The sequence below is a fragment of the Pteropus vampyrus genome, unplaced genomic scaffold (assembly GCF_000151845.1).
Source record: "Pteropus vampyrus isolate Shadow unplaced genomic scaffold, Pvam_2.0 Scaffold67, whole genome shotgun sequence".
Classification (NCBI taxonomy): domain Eukaryota; kingdom Metazoa; phylum Chordata; class Mammalia; order Chiroptera; family Pteropodidae; genus Pteropus; species Pteropus vampyrus.
In genome coordinates this window covers 6,493,829-6,506,773 of record NW_011888848.1, presented here as the reverse complement: position 1 = coordinate 6,506,773, position 12,945 = coordinate 6,493,829, and the positions used below count along the sequence as shown (strand labels likewise).

General features: G+C 31.5%; 1 protein-coding gene and 1 pseudogene across 1 annotated transcript in view; one reads left to right on the top strand and one right to left on the bottom strand.

Annotated features, from left to right (window-relative positions):
• The window catches only part of BANK1 (B cell scaffold protein with ankyrin repeats 1), a 285,835-nt gene that overhangs the window by 40,871 nt on the left and 232,019 nt on the right, over positions 1-12,945 (top strand). The window lies entirely within an intron of this gene.
• Positions 794-912, bottom strand: LOC111740774 (annotated as a pseudogene).

The following is a 12,945-nucleotide window of genomic DNA, read 5'->3' as shown; positions in this document are numbered from 1 at the left end:
ATGTGTATTTTCCCATTGTCCATCCTCTTTGGCCTGGATCATCATCTTTTCTTTTACGGTTCGCTGCTGGTGGCCTGTCTCTTTCCTTTCTATTTTTCTGAAACACATGCTCAGTTATGGACTCTACATTTCCTACAGAATAAAGTCAAGGTGCCTTGGAGCAGCAAACAAAGTTGCTCATAATAAAATATTATATAAAATATTTTAGAAAATTAGCACTATGGCTTAAAACACCTATGTTGATTGTTCACTAATTTAGATGATAATTAATCAATTCTAATAATAAATGTGTAATGATAATTTGGAACATTTAGGACAAAGGCTGTAAAACTGTTTTTGTACTTCTAGAAAGTATTAAGGTTTGAAAAATTATTAGCCGACAACTTTTATATTCAAGGATTGAATATCTGCTTTTTTTCTTTCCCTAAGAAACTAATAGTTCATTATAACTTCAGAATTCCAATTAAAATGACGGATTGTTTGAAATTATATTACTCAAAAAGTCTGAGTTATAAATGTGAGTTCAGGTATATGATGCTTTACACAGTGTGTTATTTTGTCTCAGAGAGCTTCTCTGGCTTGCATGATTTAATGAAGCAGCTCTTTCTGAGGCAACAGAGTTGGGATGCCAAGGTGTTTTCCTCGATTTATGATACATATTTTACTTCTCTTTAAAAAAATATCTTTTTTATTTTAATTAGTTTATCTTTTTGATTAGACGAGGCAACCCTTAGTTGACCTCACAGGTTGCAAGGACCTTGTCAGCTTACAATCCCTTATTTTTTATTTTTTACACCTACAAGGCCTGGTCTTCCTAGTTGGTCTCCCATACAAGTACTAACCAGGCCAGACCCTGCTTAGCTTCCAAGATCAGACGGGATCGGGCTTGTTCAGGGTGGCATGGCCGTAGACTCCATTTTTTTTTTTTTTTTGTATAGTTTCCTAATGTTATTTTGGAGTCATTTTTATATATATTGAAGAATGAAACTCAAAAACACCAAAATTGTTAATAGCTTATTAGTCATAGACACCAGAGTATAGTTACAAATTATTTATTGCTAATAAAATGAAGGCATTTGGTCAGGATATTTTTAGTTATATTAGTAATGGCATTTTGAACACGACTTTAGGTGGCTTTCACCATATTTATATTATAAATATAATGTCTTTTATTTCAGATTTCTGCTACCTCCCTTTTTGAATCAAAACTAAGGTACACTGTTTCATATTACTCAGGATCAATATGCTATTAACTACATAATAGTTAGCTTGTCAAATTCCTTGCTTTTCCAAAGATTCTACTCCCTTTGGACGATTTTCTCTTCATTTTTGTTGAAAGCCGGTCTTTTTTATGTTTCAGTTCCACATGGGAAATGGTCAGCTGCTGTATTAACAGTACCATTCTCAGGCTTTTCTAAAGATTAACTCTAGTGTTAAAAGGAAGAAACTATGTATAGAGCAAAAAAGCAAAATATTACTGTCTCCGATTGAATCAAATTTCTAGCTCTGAAACCTGTCAAGATAGCCCATATCCTAAAGCCTATAGATCTGTAATCTAAGGTCTTTTGAACTCCACCCTCAAGTGATGATTGAGCCATTGGAAGGAAATGTTACGTATGAGCTGTGTTTGACTTAAACATGTCTTACTCTGGCTGGTAACCAACCATTTACTAGTCTCTGTAATTTTCCTACACAGATACTCTAAACTTTTATTTTCTTAACATCAGTAACATTTTCTCATCTTCTGGTTTATGCTGGAAGATGGAACACAGGATCATATCAGATCAACTAAGCTTGATACAAAATGATTTATCTAACATTGATTTACCATATTTTTATACTTCACATAGGGAATGAAGTTATAGGCTCTTATATTTTAACTTAATTCTTTACTAAGAAACACAATAGACAATTTAAATTATGTTGATAAATAAAAATTGATTTAAAAAGTCATAAAATATTTCTAAAATATTTTATGATACCACCAAATGGGAATTCATTTATACTCATATATTGAGGATACGTATTTTTCACAAGTTCAAATGAAATATTTAAAATTACTTTTATTAGTGTCTTAACATTCCTATATAATTGGAGAGCTGAAAGTTTTGTAGATGTCCATTTACTTATTGCATAATAGAATTGGAATTATATGTGTTCCCAGGAGCTATATTTATCCAGTTTTTATGATTGGACTCTACTAGGCAATTATGATTTCCTTTTGAATTATGAGGAATATTGGAGCAGATGGAAATCAACACAAGTCCTCTTCGTAAGTTCATCCTATATTTGTACTCTTTTGGACTGTTAATGGTATCACAATGCTATGAAATATATTTGTAGGGATGTAAGTAATGCTCATCAATCTCTTTAATAGCTTCCCATATGAAGCTTAGCTTTTTATTCAACACTTTCTTATATTCAATTACCGCAACAGGAATTTAATTTGACTAACATTATGGTAATTGAGAACATGTATGTTTCAACTCTACTTGAATGCCACCCAATCTTCTGTCATCCTGTTCTCTAGTCTGGACCTTCTAAGCAAAGGAGATTTTCTCAGTTATTGTTCCATTAGTCACAATTACTAGAAACACACACAATAATTTTTTTTTTTTAATTCACAACTCAATGACATTCTTTTAAAATATGAGAAATTGTGGCTTATGTCTAAATCTGTAATTAATCTTTCAAAGTTGTTTAGAAGTTAGGAAAAAAAGACTAATGCAATTAATTTTTTTCTACATTCTCTGTTAGGAAAAAAATAGTATATAATTTCAAATATTTAATTTTATAGTTTATTTGATCTCAACAAATATATGACACCAACTTTGAATTATGGATAAGAATTTTAAAGTAAAGTGTTTCAAAGTTTTTATTTTTTCTAATTATAGAAAAAAATATATGCTCACTGTAAAAAATCTGAATAGTACAGAAAATATAAGCAGGAAAGAAATGTCACTCAGAATGACTATACCTAGAGACAATCACTGTTAACATTTTGGCATATTTCATTGCAAAGATAAATTCTTATAGAGTAACATGTAGGCTATTTAAAGGTTAAGAGAGCAGTTGCCAAATAAGTAAATAAGATCATTTTAAAACAAAATTATAATATGTTAAAGGAAAAGGCAAAAAGCATAAGTGGCAAGTTAGGACTATACTACTGAATGAATGTGGGAATAACATTTTTTAAAAATGTGAAATGATGTACTACTAAATTGTACACTTGAAACATATATGATTTTATTAACCAATGTCACCCCAGTAATTTTAATTTAAAGATAAAAAAATTAAAAATTAAAATAAAATATGTGAAATGATAGGCCTGGATGTTCGATTTTGCCTTTGGCTCAGGAATGCTATATTAACAACTATTCCATGAGAAAATGAAAATCTCACCACAATCAATGTTGCACTGTAATGAACAATTCCAGTTTGGAACAAAAAGATCAAAATAATGAAACAAAGTATTAATATGTAGATGCATAGATTTAAATGGTAATGATAATAACATAGAATGGTATAAAATATGGATGTAGGGAGAAGCAAAATATAGTGTTTCAGAAATGAGCTATAAACAGATGAGCTATTATGAAAAGTGGAAGAAGCTATAAATTTATAATGACAATTTTTCTAGTAGTTCATATGAAAAATTTTGTCTAAAAAACTCTTTTTATAAATAAATCATAGACCAGTTCTAGAGTTAAAAATGGTCTCAAATAATATCTTCTCCAACATTCTTATTTGACAAATGGTGTAACTGAGACTCTGAGATGTTACATCATTTGTGCAAGACTCATAGTATCAGAAGTGGGGAGGAATCTAGGAAAAACCAAGCTGAGTCAGAGCACTAGCTCTAGCCTTCCAAAGTCCAGTTCTCAAATGGCATTTGTGCTTGGACGAGAAAACATATTACTTCTCTTGCATTATTTGTCCATGATCGATCCATTTCTTTATTTCCAACATTAAAATTTATTTTCTAACATTCATCTATGAATTTCTATGAGCCAAGTGTTATTGTAAGAACTTTATGCACACTTTAAAAAAGCAATGAGGTTCAGGTACTTCACAAAAGCAATGAGGTTCAGGTACTAGTACCATTCTGATTTTTAAGTAAAAATACAAACAAAGGAGGATAGGCAACTAGAAAATGGCAGAGCCAAAATGTGGGTCAGACACTTCCAGCACCCACATTTCAAATAAATATGCTACTAGACAAATTTGTTTGGATTTGAAAAAATAATTTTTAAGGTACTTTGGGAGTACCAGATCATTTTTCACTTCTTAGATATATAGGTACTTATATCTAATCAGAGTGTCCTTAATATTGTCTGGAATTTTATATTTCCAAATCTGGGATGAAAACCTGAGATGGCAATAATTAGAATGAGCTTTGCTAAGGCCGATGCTGTCATAGGTAATGAATCCTTTCCTGACTCATCATTTGTATTTTCAGTTGTGGAGAGAAAGCACCTTCACATCCTAGATTTAATAGGAGGGTCACAATTTAACATATTGTATGTCTTAGGCCCCATGTCATGATTTATATTTACAAGTTTGCAATATGTTTTTTTGAATACAATATTATATAGTCTTTTCATTTTAGTTATCTTTCTCATGAGCTAAATGAGCTATATAAAATTTTCCTATCTGGAATAGTATAGCAAAGACTTAAAAACTTTTAAAATAAATAAATTTCTGAATTTTCCATTTGAAGCATTTCCTTTTTTTTTTTAATAAAAATTATTCTTTACCTCAAAACTGCAAATGAAAAATATCTACTTTTCCTGGACTATCAGTATTTATCTCTATCCCATTGGTCTCATTTCATTATAGTAAGATTTTTTTTCACATTTCCTTGTCAATATTACTTTCCTATTTTTTATTTTTATGATAAAGATTCCATCATGTTAACCTTGATTTAATATCATAAAATGGTACCCCATAGTGTCCTTTTCATCAATATTTTAATCATACCAAATTACTCTGATTTTCATAAATTCATATACTTTTTTTATATGAGCCTTTGATCTCTAGGATGTATTTTCTCACTGTTAACCGAAACAGTAAAATCAAGCATTTTATAATGCTTCCTCTTAATTGTTTCATTTAGATATTGGGAATGCTTTTATTTCATAATCTTGAAATTCATTTTAATATTAAGAGTGCTTTTTCCATAAACCAGAAAATTCATATTATCTATGTTTGTTTTCTCATTTCTCATGCTAGTTAGTGTTATGTCTGTATATTTTATTTTTCCTTATTACTCAACTTTACATAATTTTCCTTCGAAATATATATATTGGCTATAAGGAACAATTACTTTCCCTTGGAATATAGGTTTTCCCCTTTGGCTTGATTAATTATCCACAAAATAAGGGTGTTAAACAACTGACATTTACTGAGCATCTGCTATGCGGCAGGCCTTCAGTAGTCACCTGGAGTTGAGATAGAAACAAAGATTATCAGTTACTGCTTTCAAGAGCTCACTATCTAATCAAAGAAACAGGAAAACAATGTGTAAATAATCCATGTGATACTTTTGAATAAAGTACAGTATATCCAAAGAGCTATGATTATGGGGAAGCTGGGAAAGGTCTCACACTGGAAGCAACTGTTGTGGAAAAGTTAAAAATTAAGGAAAAATAGAACTAGGCACATAGGCAAAAAGAAAAAAAACATACATGAAAGTGTTAAAATCAAAAGCAAATGGAGACTAGTCTTGAAGTTTCCCAGAGCAGATAAAACCAATTTAGTTATGAATTTAGCTTAATCGCCAATCACCATGAAAATACTTCTATCTCACTGTAGAAGCTGCATTGTAACAGTGTACCCCTGAGCCTCATTTTGTGTTTTGGTTTCAGCTCTCCTGGTTTGCAAACTGTCTTTTTGGTGTGTGCACAATACATTTTTACCAGTTACTACATCAATGATTCATTGGTTTTACCTTGGCTACTTCTGAATCTTTAACCAGATAATGATGCTTATGCTCAGGGATTAGGAGATTGAAATGGCTACAATGGGAGCAGACCATTGTCACAGATGAAGCAAAGTAATTTATTAGGGCTCTTCTTCATTCTTAATAGAAGCAGATCTGCTTGTGTGTGAGGCAAGATATATGTGGATCAGCCAGGCCTCTTTTACCTTCAGTGAAAAGTATAACTCTGTGGCCAGGATTGCAGGGCTTGGTGTCAGATAGTCCTGGGTTTGAGTCTAGCTCTGTGACCTATGACGATTTTTAAAAATTTTTAAGAATTCATTTCTTCATCAGTAAAATCAGAAAGTAATACTACGCATCTCTTAGGATAATTATGAGGATTAAATATGATTATGTATGTAAACCCAGGGTATTTGAGACTTAATTTAAACTCATTATATGTCACTTCTTATTTTTACCCCAACACAAACAGACTTAGGGGCCTACCTAGGAACAAAGTAAGCCTCAAGGAAAACTTTCCTAGGCCTAACTGCCAAAAGCCCTTTCTCATAATAAACCTCACTGAATATATGAGACAAAAAAGCAAAAACTATTTCTGTCTCAAAGGTGGACTGACTCAGTTTCTATAATTTGTATTCAAGTTAAGGAAAGATTATACTTGTAGATAGTATTTTTGAGAAAGTGAAAGAAGAAAAAGTTCCTTTAAAAGGCTGCTTTTATTTGGAAGCAGGCAATTTCAGAGTCATTTTGTGTAGTCACATGCAAATCTGAAACTAAAAACTATAACACGTCCTAAAATTATTTACATATATATGGCACTGAAGTTTTTTATTTATTTAATTTGGAAGTTAAAATAAGGTCCTCAGGTACAGAGCCCTGATGTTTATGGAAATATTCTTAGATATATCAGTTTAAGATGTTGATTACTATTTAAAATGTATAGAACGCTGGTGGACATTTTTTTAAAAACATAAAAAATTAAGTCTGCTGTCAAAGTTCAAGTTCTACTCTTAGATAATTGTAATAATTTGAAGATACTTGAAGAAAAAAATACAGAAATGTATCAGTCTCCGAGTCCAATTTAGACAAAGCAGAATTGTCATTACCTAATTGATAGTAATTCCACATATTTGGCACTATGAGTCATTTTCTCTGGCAGTGAGAGTCCATCTGACAACATACAAACCATCCCTGGGAATTCTATGCAAAATAAAACATTCTTGTGAGATAATCTGTGAGCAACAAGACTGGTAAATAAGCAAACACACGTAAGCTGCCATTTCTGTGTAAATTAGCAATCCTAACTGGGATATCAATTCAGTGTCAAATGGAATACAACTTTATGTTATCGTAAGAATTAATGCCCTAGACATTTTCACTGGAGTTTTGGACCATATGTCGTTTTTAACAGCTCTGAAAATTTTGTGTCTTTGATTCTATCATATCATTCCTGTGATAATTGACTGTTATATGCGTGGATTTAACCATAGATGGGGAAACTGTATAGTGTAGTGAAAGGGGAGGGGTACCTGGCTTCAGCAATAGCTGTATGGCTTTGGAATAGTTAACTTACTACAGGAAGTCTTATTTTCCTCATTTAAAACAGCAACCTCCACCCCATATGTCCCACCTAGCTTTAATTTTTTTTCTTGAACTTCCCCACCTCTGCTTCACTTCACATTTGACTTGTGTATTGTTTGCCTCCACCCCATGAAATTGAAAGTCCTGGGAAGGATGGCTCACCTTGGCATCCTGCACAGCACTTGGCACATAGCTGGGGCTTCATAAATGTTTGTTCAAGAATAAAAAATTAGAAAATGAAGGTAATATTATCGCCTACTTCATAGAATTGTAGAGCATTGTATATTAATATATGCAAAGCACTAAGAACAGTACTTAGCACATAGTGAATGTTCAGTAGTTGTTAGCTGTTATTAATATTCCTTGGGAAATTGGCTTATAAAATCATGGATACTCATTTTAGAACAAATCTCTATTTAAAATGTTTTTCCTTTTAGACAATGAATTGATTATAGCTTCCCTTTCACTTCCTAAGCTGTAAGACATCATCACTAAAAATGTTTCAGCTTCCTGACAGTAACTTACAGTTGATCGTGTTACATTGGGAGGGGAAAGGTTGAGCTAAAACCACTTGCTAAGATTATGTAGACGTTCACTGAGGATAGAAGAGAAACCCAAGCTCAAGAAGGGGGCAGAAATCCAAGTGAAGGTAATATTCTTATATTAATTTCTTTTATGATTTTACAATCTAATTTAATCATTAATTCGTGGGAGCAGAGAAGCAATTACATTCTTTCTTAAATTTAGGTAATTCAAATGTGCAGCCTCTTTTTCTTACTCTTTCCAAGGGTAAGGGCTTCTCTGACTTTTAGGCATTATAGAAGTATGTGCCTTCTCTGTATGGCCTGTCTTTCTAGGATCTTGATCTTGTCCTTCCAATACCTTCCCTTCTTTCTCTTTCAGCCATTGCGTCATTCTCCAAGCCTAACTACTCCATAGGTGTTTGCCCTTCTCTGCTGAGCCACTGTGGAAGTCAGATGAGACACACATGCCTTTTCTTTGCTTCCATGCGTAATCTCCCGAAGCTGGTCACACTAGGATCTGTAGCTTTGTGTAAATACCTGTACTAAAGGCAATACCAAAAACAGAGACATTAAAATTGTCATGAATATAGATGGCCCTCTGACTCTCAAAAGGGAAGACAATTACAAATAAATCTTTTGCAAAGAGAGGTTGGCACATTTTTCCCTCAATCCACTTCCCCAACTTTATCTCTTTCAAGCATTTTCAACTGTAATATATCAATTTCTTTATTTTACAGATAATTATTGAGAACCTATCATGCGTTCAACAATGACAAAGACAGTCAATTCCTCAATCTCATGGAGATTAAAGAAAAGACTGATGGGAGCATGGTTTCAGAGACTTGAACATTCTCTTCTTCACCATTTTACATTTAAGGCCTTCTTTATCTTAACAATTAACATGTTGTATTGGTGTTTTTAGGATATAGGAGAGAAATATATACACACAGACACACAGACACACATATATGCACACATATTATATATATGTATATATATGTGTATGTATGTGTGTGTGTGTGTGTGTGTGTGTGTGTGTGTATATATATATAGAGAGAGAGAGAGAAGGAATGTGCATATGCAGAGTACTATCTCCCTAATCAAACCACTTAAAGCTTTTTATGAGGAAAATAAATTCAAATCATTTTCTAAATGATATTTTATTTTCTACTCAAAGACCAGAAGATCCTCGTCATTTACTTTGCAAAGTGTAAGATTTTGCTGTTGAATTTACTGATGGTTCTATTAACTTATTCCTGGGTTAATTGTATCTATTTTTTATTTCTTAAACCATGTTTGATTCAAAATACTGTGTTGTCTTCATATTTTTAAAACTCATTACAATAGGAATAAAAGTTCCTATTTGACGGAACAATATATGGGGGAGGAACAGATTCTGACTCAGAACTTAAAAACTATAAATAGTTTGGTTGACAGGAATTCAGTAATCCAGCATTGAACAGGATTTGTAGTTTTAAGTGTGTGTTCAAAATAAAGTACAATGTATGTGAAAATATTGATTGCAAGGAGCCATTGGAATATAAAATATTGTTCGAACTAATAGTATAAATACATTTAAGATTGTTCCATTTTAATTTCTCAAAAAGATGCATTTACATGTTTCAAAGACTAGAAGGTTTCATATCAAAAAGTCAGCTATGATTATCTCTAGGAAATAGAATTATAGGCAATTTTATTGTCTTGTTTTCTTTGTGTTCTAAATTATACATAATGAATATTTATTACTTAAATTAGAAAATACATAAATTTGATTATAAAAATGGAATTGCTGCTATCCTCTCATTCAATAAAAATGATAATTTCTTGATGATCATTTTTGTATTACTGAAAAAATTATATTTATGGGTCATTGAAAATGGAGTATGTGAAAAGAAAGGAAATTTTTAAATAAATTTTATTTCCACCTCTTATAAATAATCACTGTTAAGATGATGATGTTTTTCTTATTTCATATATTCATATATACACTGGACATGTATATGCGTATGATATATTCACACACATACATGTACACAAACACTCACATGCTTTTTATTCAGCTAACGTTATAACAAAAATTGCTTCATACTATTGCAATCTCATTTGGAACACTATTCAATTGTAATTCAGATGAATCCATGTGTTTTCTTTCTTAATTATAAGAAAAGAGTAACAAAAAGAAACTGATAAGTTGCTGAATATGCCTGGGTTGAGTGTGCATTCTCATGCCCTAGGTATTTCACTGGAGCATTTTTTAAGAGTAGAGCTTTCCTCTACTCATGAACTACATGTTCTGTTTATAATTTAATACTCAAAGTTGGAATGATCACTTCATACATGAATTTTTCTTATAACTTAGATTTAAAAAATATAACAACTAAAATTAAAAACTTTAAGATGTCATTCAGTAAAGAGAATAACTAAAAGTCTAAATGGTTGGTTCTTGTTTGCAGCCTTATTCAATAGACCTTGATTTTATTTCATTCTGGACAATCTGCTGAAATGGATTAGTATTGATACATGTTGAACTTCTCCATAGAGGATATAATTAGAGTTTGTTTCATTAACTAGCTTTATAATTCTTAAATCTCAGTGCTTCATATGTCCAGTTGCAGGAAATAACTGTTGATGGCATAGGTAATGCTAAAACTGCCTTAGCAACTCTCGGAAAAAAAGTACACAATGAAAATGTATAGGAGAGCAAGAGGTAAGCTGAGTACTTGCTATGGTGATTTTCTCTAATTTTGTTTAGTTCCTGACTTTAGGGTTACACTGATTGAAGTACAGATATAATTCCTTAGAACAGGCAAAGAATATGTTAGATAGAATAAATTACTGCCCAAAGATACTACTCCCCCCCAAAAAAGCACAAGCTAGGCGTGGATTTATTCAATCATTAAATCAAGCAACAAATAATTGTATCTACTGTGCATACAAATACATAGCATCTTATTATTATGTCTACTTTTACAAATATTAAACATTTACTATGTGGAAGACCCTACTGTATACACCGGAAATAAAGAGGTAAAGAAAAAGAACCAATTGCCTGATCTTGAAAGCTTACATTCTAGATGGATAGGCAAGAAACAAGTAAATAGATAAATACATAATATAATTTCAGTTGTTGGCTTATTCTATGATAATGCTATGGGAAGATATCACACAAAGTTATACATTATTACTGCACATTGCTTCTCAAATTTCAATGTGCATTCAAATCACTTGCGTTCTTTTAAAATGTAGATTCTGATTCAGTAGTCCAGGGTGGAGGCTGGGATTTGCCCTTCTAATAAGTTGTTGTTCTCAAGACCATAGTCTGTGTTGCAAGGTATATACTATTCTTGTGTAGCAAATTTGACTAAGAGAGGGTACCTTAATGGAAGAGTGAGTTAGTGGGTGATAAAACAGAAGGAGAGAGAAAGGATAGGAAAAATGAGAAAATGTAATAAATAGAATGGAATAGCAATGCAGGTAAAATGAAACTCATAGACCACCAAAGACAGAGTCTCCTTACATATACATTGCCTTGGAATTATCCTGCATGTAACAAACTAAAGTTAGAAGACTAAAGTACCAAGAGTAAAATATAAATATACATTCAGGCTAACATATGAGAGAACTTTAGCTGGCAGAGTCTGTCCTGATAGAGTGCCAGGAAAAAAAATGAGCATTTAAAACAAAGATTTATCTTTTTATTATTAGAAACCAATGTTTGCTTGGCTGTATTAAGTGCATTCATTTTAATATATATTTGGTAGGCAATATGTTTTATATTATCATGATTATTTTTTGCTTTGGAAGTAATCTTATATGAAATATTTCTTATTTTATGTCCATTATAATGAACCACAGACAACAAAAATTGTTTAAGAATACTGAGGACTAGACTAATAGGTTGGTAAAAATTACACTTCTTTGTAAAGTCCATTTGTTTCCTTTTATCTCTGAGAGAAATATTCATTTACTTACCTAAGTGGTGTGGAGTATTTTAGTCTTCAGTATGACATTAAAACTACAAAGAAGCGTACTAGAATCTGTACCACCTTAAGCATAGTTAATAAATTCAGCAGAATTGTCATTATAGAATCACTTACCAAGATTCTAAATTTGACAAAAGCAGTGATGCTCAGTGTTAAAATTCTAGAGGAATGTTGCAGTCCTTTCTAAGTTGTAGTTGGATATACAAACTGAGAAAGATTTAGTCTTTAAAACAAAACAAAACAAAACATTGCTTTTATTCACTTTGATATCAGAAATCAGAAAAAAAAGGAAACTGATATTGACTACCTACTTTAGAACTGACACATTATGTGTATTATTAAATGTAATCAAAACAATCCAACAAGAAAGGCACTATTTATCCTATTATATAATTGAGGAAATTGAAGCTTACAGTACATAGTTCTTTCCCAAGTTTATATTAGAAAACAAAAGGGTTTTTTTCTTTTTTCTTTTTCCTTTTTTTTAAGCAGTAAGCATATTTCTTCTCAATCAGTATTTCTGGTTTTTTTTTTTTTGCGGGGGGGGAATCCAAATTATTTATGATGAAAACTAAAGCTTTCATTTGTCTGCTGTCAGATTTGCCGAGTCATTGGACATTGAGGAATAACTTCCTTTTTTTATCAAATCAGTATAACTAAAGAAGTTCAAATGTGATAGATATAAAAGAGTCCACTATTTTTCAATCTTCACCCAGTTTTGTTAATTATCAGAAAACCTGTCCTCATGAAAAATGAAGATTTAATCAGTTGCCAAATAAATGGGGACAAAATATAAAACAATCTACACTAAAAATTATATTAAAAAATACTATTAGAAGGTTTCTATTTTGGAAGGCATATGGCAAACTTTAAAAATTAAATATATACCAGGTTTTGCAACTTAATTCATAAAGGA